Genomic DNA, 14498 nt, shown 5'->3' with positions numbered 1-14498 from the left:
AAGAAGAAAAAAGAAGAAGAAGAAGAAGAAGAAAGAAGAAGAATGAGAAGAAGAAGATGATGATCATGAAGAAGAAAAAGAAGAAGAAGAAGAAGAAGAATCGTCTTCTCCTCCTCCTTGAAGAAGAAGAATAAAAAGAAAAATCGAAGAAGAATCAAAGAAGAAGAAGAAAAAGAAGAACCAAAGAAGAAGAAGAGGAGGAGGAAGAGTCAATGAAGAAGAAGAATAAGAATAAGAAGAAGAAGGAGTAAAAGAATGGGTAATTTATTTTTCTGCTATATTTTTAACGGCAAAAATAGACGGAATGACTATTTTGTTGATGTAGAGAAAAGATAAGAACATTTTAATAGGTTTCTGAAAATTCATGGACTAACTTGTAAATAATGACAATATTCAAAGATTAAATTATAAATCTTCCATATATATATATATACGATAATCGATCATGAGCTATCATCATAAGACAAAGTCACATGGTAAGAGTCTGATTAGCCAATACGCGTCCCACCCGTGGAGAGGAAGACTTAGACATCGTAACATCCGGTTCTCGTAGCATCCGGTCCTTCATCAATACTCATCCTTCCCTGAAGAGGTCGGATTTTTACATAAAGTTACCGTTAGCAAGCACAATCCAGTAGACTCCCATTACGCCTGTAATTGCGAGATCCCCATCCGATTAGCCTGTGAAATCCCTTATCAATTAGTCAGGCACATCATTACCGAATTTTCAAGGAATACTATAATTAATTTCATCCTCATATAGTATAAAAATTAAGGACCATAAAGATAAAAGTACACAATTCTTACATTACCCTTGAGTTCTAAGCAATTTCTTACATTCGCTCTATTCTCTAGTTTACTGATTTGAGCATTGGAGTAGCTGTCATAGGTGCTAACCACCTCACATTCTCTTTCTCGCAGGATTGACCAATCATAACACAGCTCTATTTTCTGTTACATCATTTAGTTCCGTTGTCGGAAATCCATTGAATTTTTTCTGTTCATTTGGATTAAAACTGACCTCTTATTCCCTTTCTTTTAAAAAGAAATCTTTCTTTTGTATCTCTTAAAACAGACTCATGAGCTACTGCTAAGGTTACTACCAATGATAGCAACTTTGAACTTCACTAGGTGACTAAATGTGATAACGAATAGGCCGATTTTCTGGCTGAAATAGTGGCGGTAGAAGAAGGAGAATTGTGAATGATACCTGTGTACAAGTTTTTGATACAGGATGATCTGTTAGCCGATGAATGATCGGCTGCACTAATTAATGGTCGGTTGTACAGGATATCCTCAACTCCATCATAACTACGATGCGTAATGGAAGAGGACGGCCGAAAAATCATTAAAGACATTCATGAAGGTAATTAGAGAAATCACGAAGAAGCTCAGATGATCGCCCGAAAAGCATTCAGACAAGGATATTACAGGCCAATGATAACGCAAGATGCAAAAGAATTTGTCCAGAGGTGTCATCGATATCAAGTGTATGTAGGCACCTTGAGATTTCAGGAAGTCCTGAAGAAATGCAATCATAGTGGTAGTTTATAGAAGCAAAATGTCCAGAATGGTCAACAATAGAGTCAAGTCATGTACTTTAATATGGAGGACTTAGTCCTTAAAAGAATAGATGTAATAGGTGACAATGTAGGATCTAGTAAGTAGAGTGAAAACTGAAAATGACAATTTAGAGTCTCGAAAGTTAGTCTTGTAGGGTCTTATAAGCTGGCCGAGTTAGATGGTGAAGTCCTTCTCCACTCTTGGAATAATTGAGAAAAGTTTATCAATAATAGTTAACAATGTATTTTTCATGTGTTATGCTATTCAGTGATAAGAAACAATGGGGTTATCTTCCTCAAAAAGATTAAGGAGATAAGAAAATACCACAAGGCGGATTCCGCTAGGCCACAATCCGGGTGTTAGTCCCACTAAACAAGACCACAAGGCGGGTTCCACCAGGCCCCAATCTGGGTATTAGTCCCACTAAACAAGGCTACAAAGCGGTTTCTGTCAGGTCAGGCCACAATTCGAGTGTTAATCCCACTAAACAAGGCCACAAAGCAGCTTCCACCATGCCACAATCTGGGTGTTAGTCCCATTAAACAAGGTCACAAGGCGGGTTCTATCAGGCTATACGGTTATTAGTCCCACTAAATAAGATCACAAGGTGGGTTCCACCAGGCTACAATTCGGGTGTTAGTCTTACTAAACAAGGCTACAAAGTAGGTTTCGCCAGGCCATAGTCTAGGTGTTAGTCCTACTAAACAAGACTACAAGGTGGGTTCCGCTAGGCCAGGCCACGAGGCGGTTTCCATTAGGCCATCCAGGTGTTAGTCCTGCAAGACAAAAGTATCTCATGGTGGGGATTCGTCAGGCCATCCGGCTGTCAGTCCCGCAAAGCAAGGCATCTCATGCCAGGCCACAAGGCGGAAATCTACCAGGCCATCAGGGTGTTAGTCCCGCAAGACAAAGGCATCTCATGCTAGGGCACAAGGCAAGAATCCATCAAGCCATCCTGGTGTCAGTCCCGTAAAGCAAGGCATCTCATGCTAGGCCACAAGGCGGAAATCCGTCAGGTCATAATCCGGGTGTTAGTCCCACTAATCAAGGCATTCGATGCTACGCCACAAGGCAAGTATATGCCAGACCGATCAACCGAGTATTAGTCCCGCTTCATAAGAAGTTTCTAAGGCATTTCAGGCCTAGACCACAAGGAAGGCATGAGCCAGACCGACCAACTGAGTGGTAGTCCTGCTTCACAAGAAGTTTCTAATGCATTTTAAGCCCACGCCACAAGGCGGGTATGAGCTAGACTAACAAACCGGGTGTTAGTCTCGCTTCATAAGAAGTTTCTAAGCATTTCATGCTCAGGACATAAGGCGGGTATGAGTCAGACCACGTGACTAGGTGTTGGTCTCATTTCGCAAAAAGTCTCCAAGGTATTTGTCACTGCTCTTACAATCACTCTCGAAAATTCAAAACTTTTTGTGAAGGAAGAAAGCCATTGCAGGCGGGCGAAACTTTTTGACGATTGACGAAAGTAGAATGGGCTACTAAGCGAGTGAGTGAAGTCCACAAGGACAAAAAACACCGGAAGCTCGTCAGGGCAGGTTAGGGCTAAAGAATGCCAGGAAACGTGCTAGGGTTAGATAATTTCTGGAAGCTCGCTAGGGCTAGAGAATGCCTAAAAATTGGCTAAGGCTAGATAATGCCTAGAAGCTCGCCAGGGCTAGAAAATGCCCGAAAGCTTGCTAGGGCTAGATAATGTCCGGAAGCTCGTTAAGACTAGAGAATGCCCGAAATCACGCCAAGGCTAGATAATGCCTGAAAGCTCACTCGAGTTAGAGAATGTTTAGAAACGTGCCAGGGCTAGATAATGCCTGGAAGTTCGCTAGGGCTGAAAAATGCCCGGAAGCTCGCCAGGGCTAGGTAATGCCCGGAAGCTCACTAGGGCTAGAGAATGTCCAGAAACGCACCAGGGCTTGATAATGCCCGAAAGCTCACCAGGGTTGGAAAATGCCTAAAAGCTCGCCACGGCTAGACAATGCCTGGAAATGCGCTAGGACTAGATAATACCTAGAAGCTTACTAGGGCTATAGAGGATTGGTTGGGGCAAGAAAAAGCCTGAAAACTCACTAAGACATTATTATATCGCTCGGATCAATTTTGGCTAGGCGCTGGAAAAGATCTTAGACCGAACTGGTCGGTAGGGCGAGTAAGAAGAAAACAAGGACAACACGCACTTAGCCCAGATAGAAGCTGACTTAGTTCGACGGATTAAACTAAGATCGCGCGGTTCCATTTAGGATAGTCGGTATGATTTGCACTCTAGGACCGCGACACATTTTACGACCAGGCCACTAAGAGGGTATCCGCCAGGTAAATGACCGGATGTCAATCCTGATTAATAAAATTCTCAAGTCGTTACCGGGTGTTAAGTTTGATTTATTATTTTTATTTATAAACACAAGGCAATTGTCATTTATAGGCAGGCAAAGCGATGCGAGTATGGAAGGCCAATCTAAAATAAACCTCGTACCCAAGAATACGAAACAATTATCACTTTTGAATTTAAAGAATTGAAAACCGGCGGGAGACTTCTGATATTACACAATAATCACCCATAATAGGCCGTGAGCTGTTATCATGAGACAGGGCCACGTAGCAAGAGTCTGGTCAGCCAATACACGATCTTACCTGTAGAAAAAAAGACCCGGACACCGTAACATCAGGACCTTTATCAAGACTTGCCCTCCCCTGAAGAGGTTGGATTTTCACATAAAGTTATTGTTAGCAAGCACAATCCAGTAGACTCTCATTATGCCTGTAATCGCAGGATCCCAGTTCAATTAGCCGGTGAGATCCCTTATCAATTAATCGATCATATCATTGCTGGATTTTTAGGAAATACTATAATTAATTTCATCCTCTTACAATATAAAAGTTAAGAACCACAAAGACAAAACTACGCAATTCTTATACTACTCTTGAGTTATAAGTAATTTTTTATATTCGCCTTATTCTCCAGTTTACTGACTTGAGTGTCAGAGTAACTATCATAGACGCCAACTACTTCACATTCTCTTTTTCACAGAATTGACCAATGGTCAATTCCAGCACAACTCTATTTTTAATATATTAATATATTTTTCTATTTTTAAATATAATAATTTTATTTTGTGTTTTGACTCTGTCCTCCCTCCTAGGAAACAATATTTTCTTAGTTTAATAAATTTATAGAAACTAAATTATTTATTTTTTAGAGATTTAGAAACATAATTGCCATTATGCTATAGTTCAATAAATAATATTATACATTTAAAAATATTTTAATCATTTAAAAAATAATTAAAAAAATACAATTAGTTTTCAATACGATGGAATTAATATAAATTAAATTATTTTCTTCATTCAATAATTTTTATTCACTTTTGTTCACGTATATTAAAAAATATATTTTTTTATTAATTTTTTAATTATATTCATTTTAAGTATATTAAATTTTATTAAATACTAAAAAGTATTTATAAATATTTTTTAAAAATAAGATAAAATTACATAGAATCATAATAGTTAATTTATATGTTATTATAATTTAAAAAAAAGTGAATAATAATTTTGAAACAACTAAAAAAAATGAACAAAAATTATGATACAAAAATATTAAATTTTAAAAATAATATATATATATATATATATATATATATATATATATATATATATATATTAATCTTAAAATATTTTAAAGCCACATAAAAATAACGTAGACTATTATGTAAATTATTATATGGAAAAATTCATTATCGATGTTGACATGAATAAGGTGACTTTTTTTAGCGGAACTGTAGACTGCGTTATCCCCACGTTTGCTTGTCAAAAAATTCTCTGGGGTTCAGCTCTTGGCTTAAGGTTTTGCCTTCTGTTTCTTGTAAGGTCTAGCCTTACTATGCTCTTTCTTTGGTTTTCAATTCTTGCGATTCTTTTCACATCCAGCTCCTGCCTTCCTTCACTCTTCCTCTGTTCTTACACATTTCTCCTTAGATCTCTCCATCATGTCAAACAACCCAGAATCTGAAGACCACATGACTAAACTCATCTCCCAGACCTAAAAATTAAACTGCAAGGAGTCATTCCTAAGCCTCAGCATAGAAAATCAAAAGGACATCCACAAGCATAACACGATACTTGCTGGAAAAATCTTCTTGGGAAAATCCTTTAACCAGAACAGCGTCCAAGCTGTCCTCTCCAAAGCATGGAAAACCAGGGAGCCTTTTATCGTATTATCTAAAGGGAAGAATGTGAGCAATTTTTCAAATCATGCAAAAATGGAAAAATATTTTTAAAATCATGCAGGATCTAAAAATATTTTCGAATTCTGTGTGTCAACGGAGCGTGTTCGGCAGTCATACTGCCGAACACGCTTGTTCGATACTCAAGTAGAGTTCGACACCTATAGTGTCGAATTTCGGCATAATGTGCTTGTTCGGCACTCATAGTGCCGAACAAGCTGATCCGTGCTACGGGAGCAGTGTAATCTACTCCCGTGGCCGCCAGCTTGGCACAATGAAATGTTCGCCACTTAAAGTGGCGAGCACTTCTGCCTGCGTGGCTTGTTCGCCATCCAAAGTGCCGAACAAGCCACAGAAAACGATGTTTCATCAGGAATCCTTGACTAAAGGACGGTGTTCGCCACTATAAGGGGCAAACACTTTTCTTACCTGTCATGTATTTGCACAGGAATGTTGACTAAACGAAAACATACTGCCGAACACGCTATCCTAGGCCTAGGGAAACATTCCGTATCGGGATTCCTGTCATCATACTGCATACGCTACCCAACATGATAAGGAATGTTGACTAAACTCGGTAAGACAGTGTCTCCACTTTGTTCGACATCATGGGTGTGGAACAAGCGTGTTCGGCAGTATGCAGTATGATTGCCGAACATGCTCCGTTGATACGGTATCCGAAAATATTTTCAGATTTTACATGATTTTCAAAATATTTTTCCATTTTTGCATGATTTGAAAAAGTGCTCCAAGAATGTTTATATCTTCTCGTTTGGGCATACTGTAGGTGCCAGTAACATTCTGGAGAATCGCCCATGAAACATCCAAAATCAGCATCTTTCCATCAGGGAGTGGCCACTTGATTTAGCTTTTGATGAACTAACATACAACGAATCTCCTTTTTGGGTGCAGGTCCATGGACTTTCACCAAACCAAATGAACAAGCAAAATGCAAAAGCTAAAGGAGATTTTCTTGGCAAATTCATGGATGTGGACTTAACACAAGATGGAATGGTTGGGTACCCACATTACCTCAGAGTCAGAGCTTCTTTGAACGTTGATCAACCCTTCCCCACAGGCTTCCACAAAACCTAACCAGGTGGCAAAACACACTGGGTGAAATTTAAATATGAAAAGCTTCCGGATTTGTACTATAACTGTGGTATCATAGGGCATTTAAGCAAGATTTGCATTCTTAAAGTTGTGGAGGAGCCAACAAATGATTCTACGAAGAGCAAAATTAACTACAGACCTTGGATGAAAGCGTATCCTTTCAGCCCCAGTAAATCAAAAGTAATCCCTAACCTAACTGAGCAACAACCGAACATTGTTCAACCCACCATGGCCATCATCCCCTTCAGTTTGAAGGACCCCTCACCTTTGGAAGGGAACCAATCGCAAACAGAACACCAAAATAACCTCCAAGCTGAAGACACAACCGAGAAACACCAGTTTGACAATAACCAATCTTCTCAGGCGAGCATCGATACCGATGCCGGAAAGATCACTATAACAGGATGCCCCACCACCAGAGATACAGGTGATATCACCGACAACGGCTATCTGAGGCGAGAATCAATGGAGGAGCTGATTTTTTCCAAACAAATAATCTTGAGCCAAGAACAAAAAGAGGATACTGGCTCTTTCCATATGCATGCATCCTCGAGCCTTGAACCTGTCTCTATCTTAGATTCAACTTCAACAGTTCAACTCTAGCCTGACCATATGATTTTAAAATTATTTAAACAATATTTACAAGAACAAGTGCTGGTGTGGAAAAGATCTTTGATCAGATGTCATTTTTAGTGCAACATTTTCAAATGGCTGCGCAAAGTCTACTAAAATCTCAAATTGGGATAGAGCATCTTGAGACACAAAAGACCGTTCAGAGATAGGATCCAAAGTCAATCTCTTGATATGGGCCACAAAAATACAAATCAAGGAACAGGCTGGGATCCGACAAAAAGTGGGCTAAATATGTTTGTGGGCTCAACTAACCAATAAGCCCACCTTTAGAAAGAGAGTCCAGTAACAAATGGACATTAAGAAAGCAAGCGTTTACAGCCCAATGTTCTCCTATTAGTGTTCCCAAACCGTATCCTAGGCCTAGGGAATTTCCTATCATGGGAAAGCCTTATCATGTTGGGTTCAAAGATTTTTAAGAAGCTTGACTGCATGGAATCACAACATACCAGAGAAGAAGTTCACAAGGAAAGGACTACAATTCTAACATAAAGAACTTGGAGAAGAATGGCAAGATTGCAAGTCACAAATGTCATAGAGGACCTCAACGCAAAAGCAAACCATATAGAAGTTGAGGCAGTTAAATGTCCAGGAAAGAGAACCAGACAGCTAGACCATGAGGAAATCGAAGCAAAAAAGCTCTCTATGGAACAAATGACACTGAAATGGTGGGGGAGGCCAGCCATAAATGGCCCCACCCTAATCAATGAGTCTCATGATTTTGGACTGACTGACGTAAGCTTCAAAGGACCCATCACAACTTGGAATAACCATAGAAATGGGTCGAATAATGTCCAAGAGCGGCTTGACTGTGGCTTAGCTTCAACCAGCTGTCTTTTTCATTATCTAAATGCTCTTTCCTACCATCTGGAAGACATAGGATCTGAATCATCTGATCACCATCCTGTCCTTTTTAAATTCCACTCCGACATGGTTAAAGCAAATAATTTTTTTTTGTTTTGATAGTAGCTAGGGAGACAATCCAGAAGCACACAGAATTATCAAGGAAACTTGGAGTGCACCTTTTGACTCGGGTTCCAACCTATCCCAAGTTCTTAAGAAGCTAAAGCAATGTCGGCACAACCTAGTACAGTGGAATAAACAAACACACCGAAATGCAAGAAATACTGTCTTACACTTGCAAAATGAACTGCAAAGTGTTAAGGAGAATATGTCTTCCTGGAATGCTGACCTTGTTAAAACTCTAGAGGAGGAGCTTGAGCTGGAATATAAAAGAGAAGAGAGTTATTGGGCACAAAAATCTTGAATTCAATGGCTTCAATTAGGTGACCGTAACACAAGTTATTTTCATGGCAAGGTCATCCAAAGAAGAAAAAGAAACACAATAGTGGGTCTCCGAGATAGCTGTGGGAATTGGAAAACATCTTTGGGTGATATTCAGAGTATTGCATGTGGCTATTTTCAATACATTTATTCATCTACCAGGCCTTGCAATTTTTGAGAATTACATATGAGATGAATTTGGATCTTATCAAGCCAATTACACAAGATGAGGTTAAAGCAGTTGTTTTCTCTATTGACCCTTCAAAAGCACTAGGAGAGGATGGACTAACAGGTTTTTTCTTCTAAAAATATTGGTCCATCATTGCTAATCACATTTATAATGCAGTACAAAATTTCTTTGCAGTGGCAAAATGGCCAAAGGTATAAATCATATTCTCATTGCCTTAATTTCAAAAGTGAAACACATTCGGTCCATAAATGATTTTCGAACTATGCACTATCATTTATAAGATTATCTTTAAAATTCTAACCTTACGATTGAGTGTCACGTGTCTTAAATTTGTGTTTGAATAAGTCTGCAGTTAGCTCCTATTTATTTTAATTAAGTTGCTATTTGTTAGTAGTAGTATCTTCCTTGTAAATAGCTAAGTTTGTTAGCTATAATTCTATTTAAGTTGATGAATAAATTAATCCAAAACATCACAGAAAATTAACTCTTATTACGTTTTCTAACTCTTATTACGTTTTCTAAAAAACGTAGAGGCCTTGGTTTCCTCAATTAAACCTTTTTCTTTTCTTTGTTTCAATTAATTTAGCATAGGTTCAAAGAACAGAAAGCAGTTTGTACCAAAATGGTATCAAAGCTCTAGCATGGATCAGAGAGTCGAGCTGCTTGAACAATCTGTTCAAAACCCTCTTGGATAAATACAACACACTTTTAACTGAACAGGGCTGCCCCCTCAACACCTCCATGACCACAAAATTCCACTAAAAAACCCGGAACCCATTTCAGTAAAACCATACCGTTATCCCTTCTACCAAAAGACTGAGATTGAACGAATTGTGACAGAGATGCTTGATTATGGCATAATTCGACCTAGCCAAAGTCCCTATTCTGCCCCAGTCTTATTAGTTAAGAAGGCCGATGGCTCCTGACGGATGTGCATTGACTATAGGGAACTCAATAAAAACACAGTGAAGGACAAATTCCCTATTCCAGTTATTGAAGAATTACTGGATGAACTTGCAGGTGCTCAGTATTTCACCAAATTGGATCTTCGGTCTGGGTATCATCAAGTTTGGGTCCATCATCATGATATCAACAAAACAGCATTCTGGACGCATCAAGGCCATTATGAGTTTTTGGTGATGCCTTTCGGCCCCACCAATGCCCCATCAACATTCCAAAGCCTGATGAATGAGGTATTCCGAAGTCAATTAAGGAAATTTGTTCTTGTTTTCTTCGATGATATTCTCATCTACAGCAAATCATGGGATGAACACATTCAGCATTTAGAAACTGTCTTTTCTATCCTGCAACAACATCAATTATTTGTTAAACCTAAAAAATGTCAATTTGGCCAAAGGGAAGTTAAGTACCTTGGTCATGTGATCTCTAATGGAGGAGTTACTGTTGATCCAAAAAAAATTAAGTCCATTCAGAGTTGGCCGAAGCCTTCAACACCCAAGGCTTTGCGTGGTTTTTTGGGACTATGTGGTTATTACATGAAGTTCATACAATACTTTGGTCGGATTGCAAGACCACTAACCCAAATGCTGAAGAAACATGGTTTCACTTGGACACCTGCAGCAGAAGCGGCATTTATTAATTTGAAACAGGCTATGACAACAGCCCCAGTATTAGCCTTACAGGATTTTTCAAAACAGTTCATTGTCGAATGTGACGCTTCTGGCTCGGGCATAGGTCCAGTACTACTACAGGAGCGCCCAATTGCTTACTTTAGCCAAGCTCTTCATGGAAAGCACCTCCTTCTCTCCACTTATGAAAAGGAGATGCTGGCGCTTGTTCTTGCCGTACAGAAGTGGCGATCTTACCTCCTGGGATAGACTTTTGTGGTTCGCACCGACCATCAAAGCCTTAAACACTTGTGGAATCAGAGAATTACAACCGCAGCTCAACAGCGTTGGTTATTCAAATTGATGGGATTCGACTTCACTATACAGTATAAAGGGGGTACAGACAATATAGTGGCCGATGCCCTATCCAGGAGAGATGAACAGGAGAAAGATGTAGGCCACATTGCTGCAATTTCATGTCCAATTCCGAATTGGATTGATCCAATCAAAGAAGAAACCGCTTCCTTATCTGATTTAACAGAGAAAGTGCTGCAGGTCCAAAGTGGAGAAGCTATTGGCCGATTGGAATACAGGGATGGAATTCTATTTTTCAAAGGACGAATTTATTTATCCCGTAATTCTACACTGCTCCTAGAAATAATTAAGCAATTTCATTGTAGCACTCATGAGGGGTTCTTCAAGACTCTCCAAAGGATTCGGTCCACATTTTACTCTCCCAATCTCAACGACAAGGTGAGAAGTTTTATACGAGGATGTGAGGTCTGTCAACGACATAAAGCTGAACATACAACTCCTGCCGGCCTCCTTCAGCCTCTGCCAATTCCTGATAGAATCTGGGAAGATATTTCGATGGACTTCATCGATGGTTTACCAAACTCTAATGGTAAGACAACAATCTTTGTGATAGTTGACAGGTTATCAAAGTACGCCCACTTTGTGCCTCTTTCCCATCCTTACACGGTTGTTATAGTTGCAAAGTCATTTTTTGACAATATTTTCAAGCTTCATGGTATGCCAAAGACTATAGTTTGTGACAGGGATCCAGCCTTTACAAGCTTATTTTGGACAGAGTTGTTTGCTTTGAATGGAACCCGGTTCAATTTCAGCTCTGCTTATCACCCCCAAACTGACGGCCAATTGGAGGTGGTAAACCGTACCCTGGAGATGTACCTTAGATGCTTTACAAGTTCCCAACCTAAATTATGGTTGAAATGGATGTCCTGGGCATAATACTGCTATAACACAAGTGTTCATTCCACTACTGGGAAATCCCCCTTTGAGATAGTTTATGGTAGGCAACCCCCTACTTTGTTGACTTATATTCCAGGTACGGCTAGGGTGGCTGCGATGGAGTAGGAATTGCTTGGTTGTGACATCTTGTTAAGAGAGCTTAAAGAAAAAATCCAGCATGCCTAGAACCGGATGAAGCAAATTTATGACTCTAAGCACCAAGAGCGTGAATTTGCGGTGGGAGATCTTGTTTTCCTCAAGTTACATCCATACAAACAGAGATCCCTTGCTGCCCGAAGGAATTTCAAGTTAGCACTCAAGTTCTATGGGCCATTTCGGGTATTGAAGAGAATTGGTGCTGTTGCGTATAAGCTTGAACTGCCACCAGAAGCAAAGATTCATCCTGTGTTCCATGTCTCCCTCCTTAAGAAACAAATTGGAGATAGTGACATAGTGCAGTTACCTCAGCTGGGTGAAGTTAGTGAGATCCTTCCACAACCGGAGGCAATTTTAGATAGCAGAGTAAGAAAGAACAAAAAAGAAATCTTGGTTCACTGGCATGGCTTATCTCCTCTGGAAGCTACTTGGGAAAGGTTGGATAAGATTAGCAAACAGTTTTTAGATGTCTCTCTTACAGATGTGCAGGTCCCTTAAGGGGAAGGGAAATGTCACGTGCCTTAAATTTGTGTTTGAATAAGTCTGCAGTTAGCTCCTATTTATTTTAATTAAGTTGCTATTTGTTAGCAGTAGTATCTTCCTTGTAAATAGCTAAGTTTGTTAGCTATAATTCTATTTAAGTTGATGAATAAATTAATTCAGGGCATCATAGAAAATTAACTCTTATTACGTTTTCTCAAAAACGTAGAGGCCTTGGTTTTCCTCAATTAAACCTTTTTCTTTTTTTTGTTTCAATTAATTCAGTATAGGTTCGAAGAACAGAAAGCAGTTTGTACCACTGAGACCTTTTATGAATAATATTATCGTATATAAATAAATTGCATTTACAAAATAACATCTTATATTCGATAATATTTTAATTAACTATGAAGTGATGCATTTTTTTAAGAATTATAGAGAGAAAAAGAATTTTGGCATAGCTCTTGAACTTGATGTTAGTAAGGCTTATGACCGTGTGGAATGGGCATATTTGCATCACATGCTATCTTGCTTTAGCTTTCATGAGCAATAGATCGCTTGAATCATGGAATGTACACGGTTACCTATTCTATGTAGATTGATGCATACGATTGGTTTCATAACTCCTTCTAAGGGTCTTAGATGGGAAATCTCTTGTCACCTTGTTTATTCCTCTTTTTTATAGAGGATTTATCTCACTGTATGAAAAAATGCCACTTTGCAGGGAGTTAAAATTGCAAGATATGGACCCTCAATCTCTCACCTCCTATTTGCAGATGATTATATATTCTATTCTAAGGCATTTATGATTTGCAGATGATTCTATATTCTATTCTAAGGCATCTATGGAGGAAGCAAGGAAAATTGATCACATTTTGATGAGTTATTCAGAGGCCAGCAATTAGAAAATTAATTTTCAAAAATCTTGCCTAATCTTTAGCGCCAATACACTGCAAGATTTACATAAGAGAATGGCATCTCTTCTTCAAATTGACAGGTTGGACACTCCAAATAAATTCCTTGGTTGCCATATGATATCTCTAGAGCTAAATCAAAGGTCTTCTCCACCCTCAAAGATCGAATTTCCAACAAAACTATATTCTGGAAAGAAAAACTTCTATCTAAAAGGGTCGAGAAGTTCTTATCAAATCAGTATTACAAGCTATTTCGGTGTATGCAATGTCTGCCTTTAAAATTCCTGCTAATATATATCAGTCCATTAATTCTACTATATCAAATTTTTGGTGGGGTCAAGAAAAAGAGCAACACAAAATCCATTGGCCATCTTGGAATTCTCTTTGTGAGCCAAAGATCAGAGGACTGGGGTTTCGAAACCTTGAAGACTTTAATATGGCTCTTCTAGCAAAACAAGGTTGGCACATAATTGATAATCCTCATACCCTCCTCACATGCATCCTCAAAGGGAAATATTTTGCCATGGATCATTTATGCAAGCAAGAGAGGGTCATAATCCTTCGTAGGGCTGGAGAAGTATTCTTTGGGAAAGACAAATCCTTAACAGAGGAATCAGGTGGCAAGCTAGGGATGGCAATTCCATAATTGCAAAACACACAATGTTACCTCAAACTTTCCCTCATCCTCCAACAACTAAGGAGGGGCATGATCAACATATATTTGGGTCTTTCAACTACTGGTTCCTTCGTCCCATACATGGAATGTGGATTTAGTAAGAAAAAATTTCATTGAAGAAGATACTAATTTTATCTTATCACTCCCAATGGGTTGTTGCAGGCAAGAGGATCGTTTGATTTGACATTTTGAGCAAAATGACAAGTACACAGTGAAGTCTGGTTATCACATAGCTCGTAAAATTCGCTGGGAGTACGCCAATACCTCGACTGCAAGCCATGGACCTACGTCGCAAATTCATTTGGAGAGGTTCTGGAGAAAAGTTTGGGGCATTAGCCTTCCCAATAAACTAGCCATTTTTCTTTCGAGTATTCTCAATGAAAAACTCCCTTCCAACATGGCTATTCATAAGAGAATTTCTTCGGTTCCTCCTGAATGTAGACA

This window comes from Manihot esculenta, chromosome 5, assembly GCF_001659605.2.
Source record: "Manihot esculenta cultivar AM560-2 chromosome 5, M.esculenta_v8, whole genome shotgun sequence".
NCBI lineage: Eukaryota > Viridiplantae > Streptophyta > Magnoliopsida > Malpighiales > Euphorbiaceae > Manihot > Manihot esculenta.
This window is presented reverse-complemented; position numbering follows the sequence as displayed.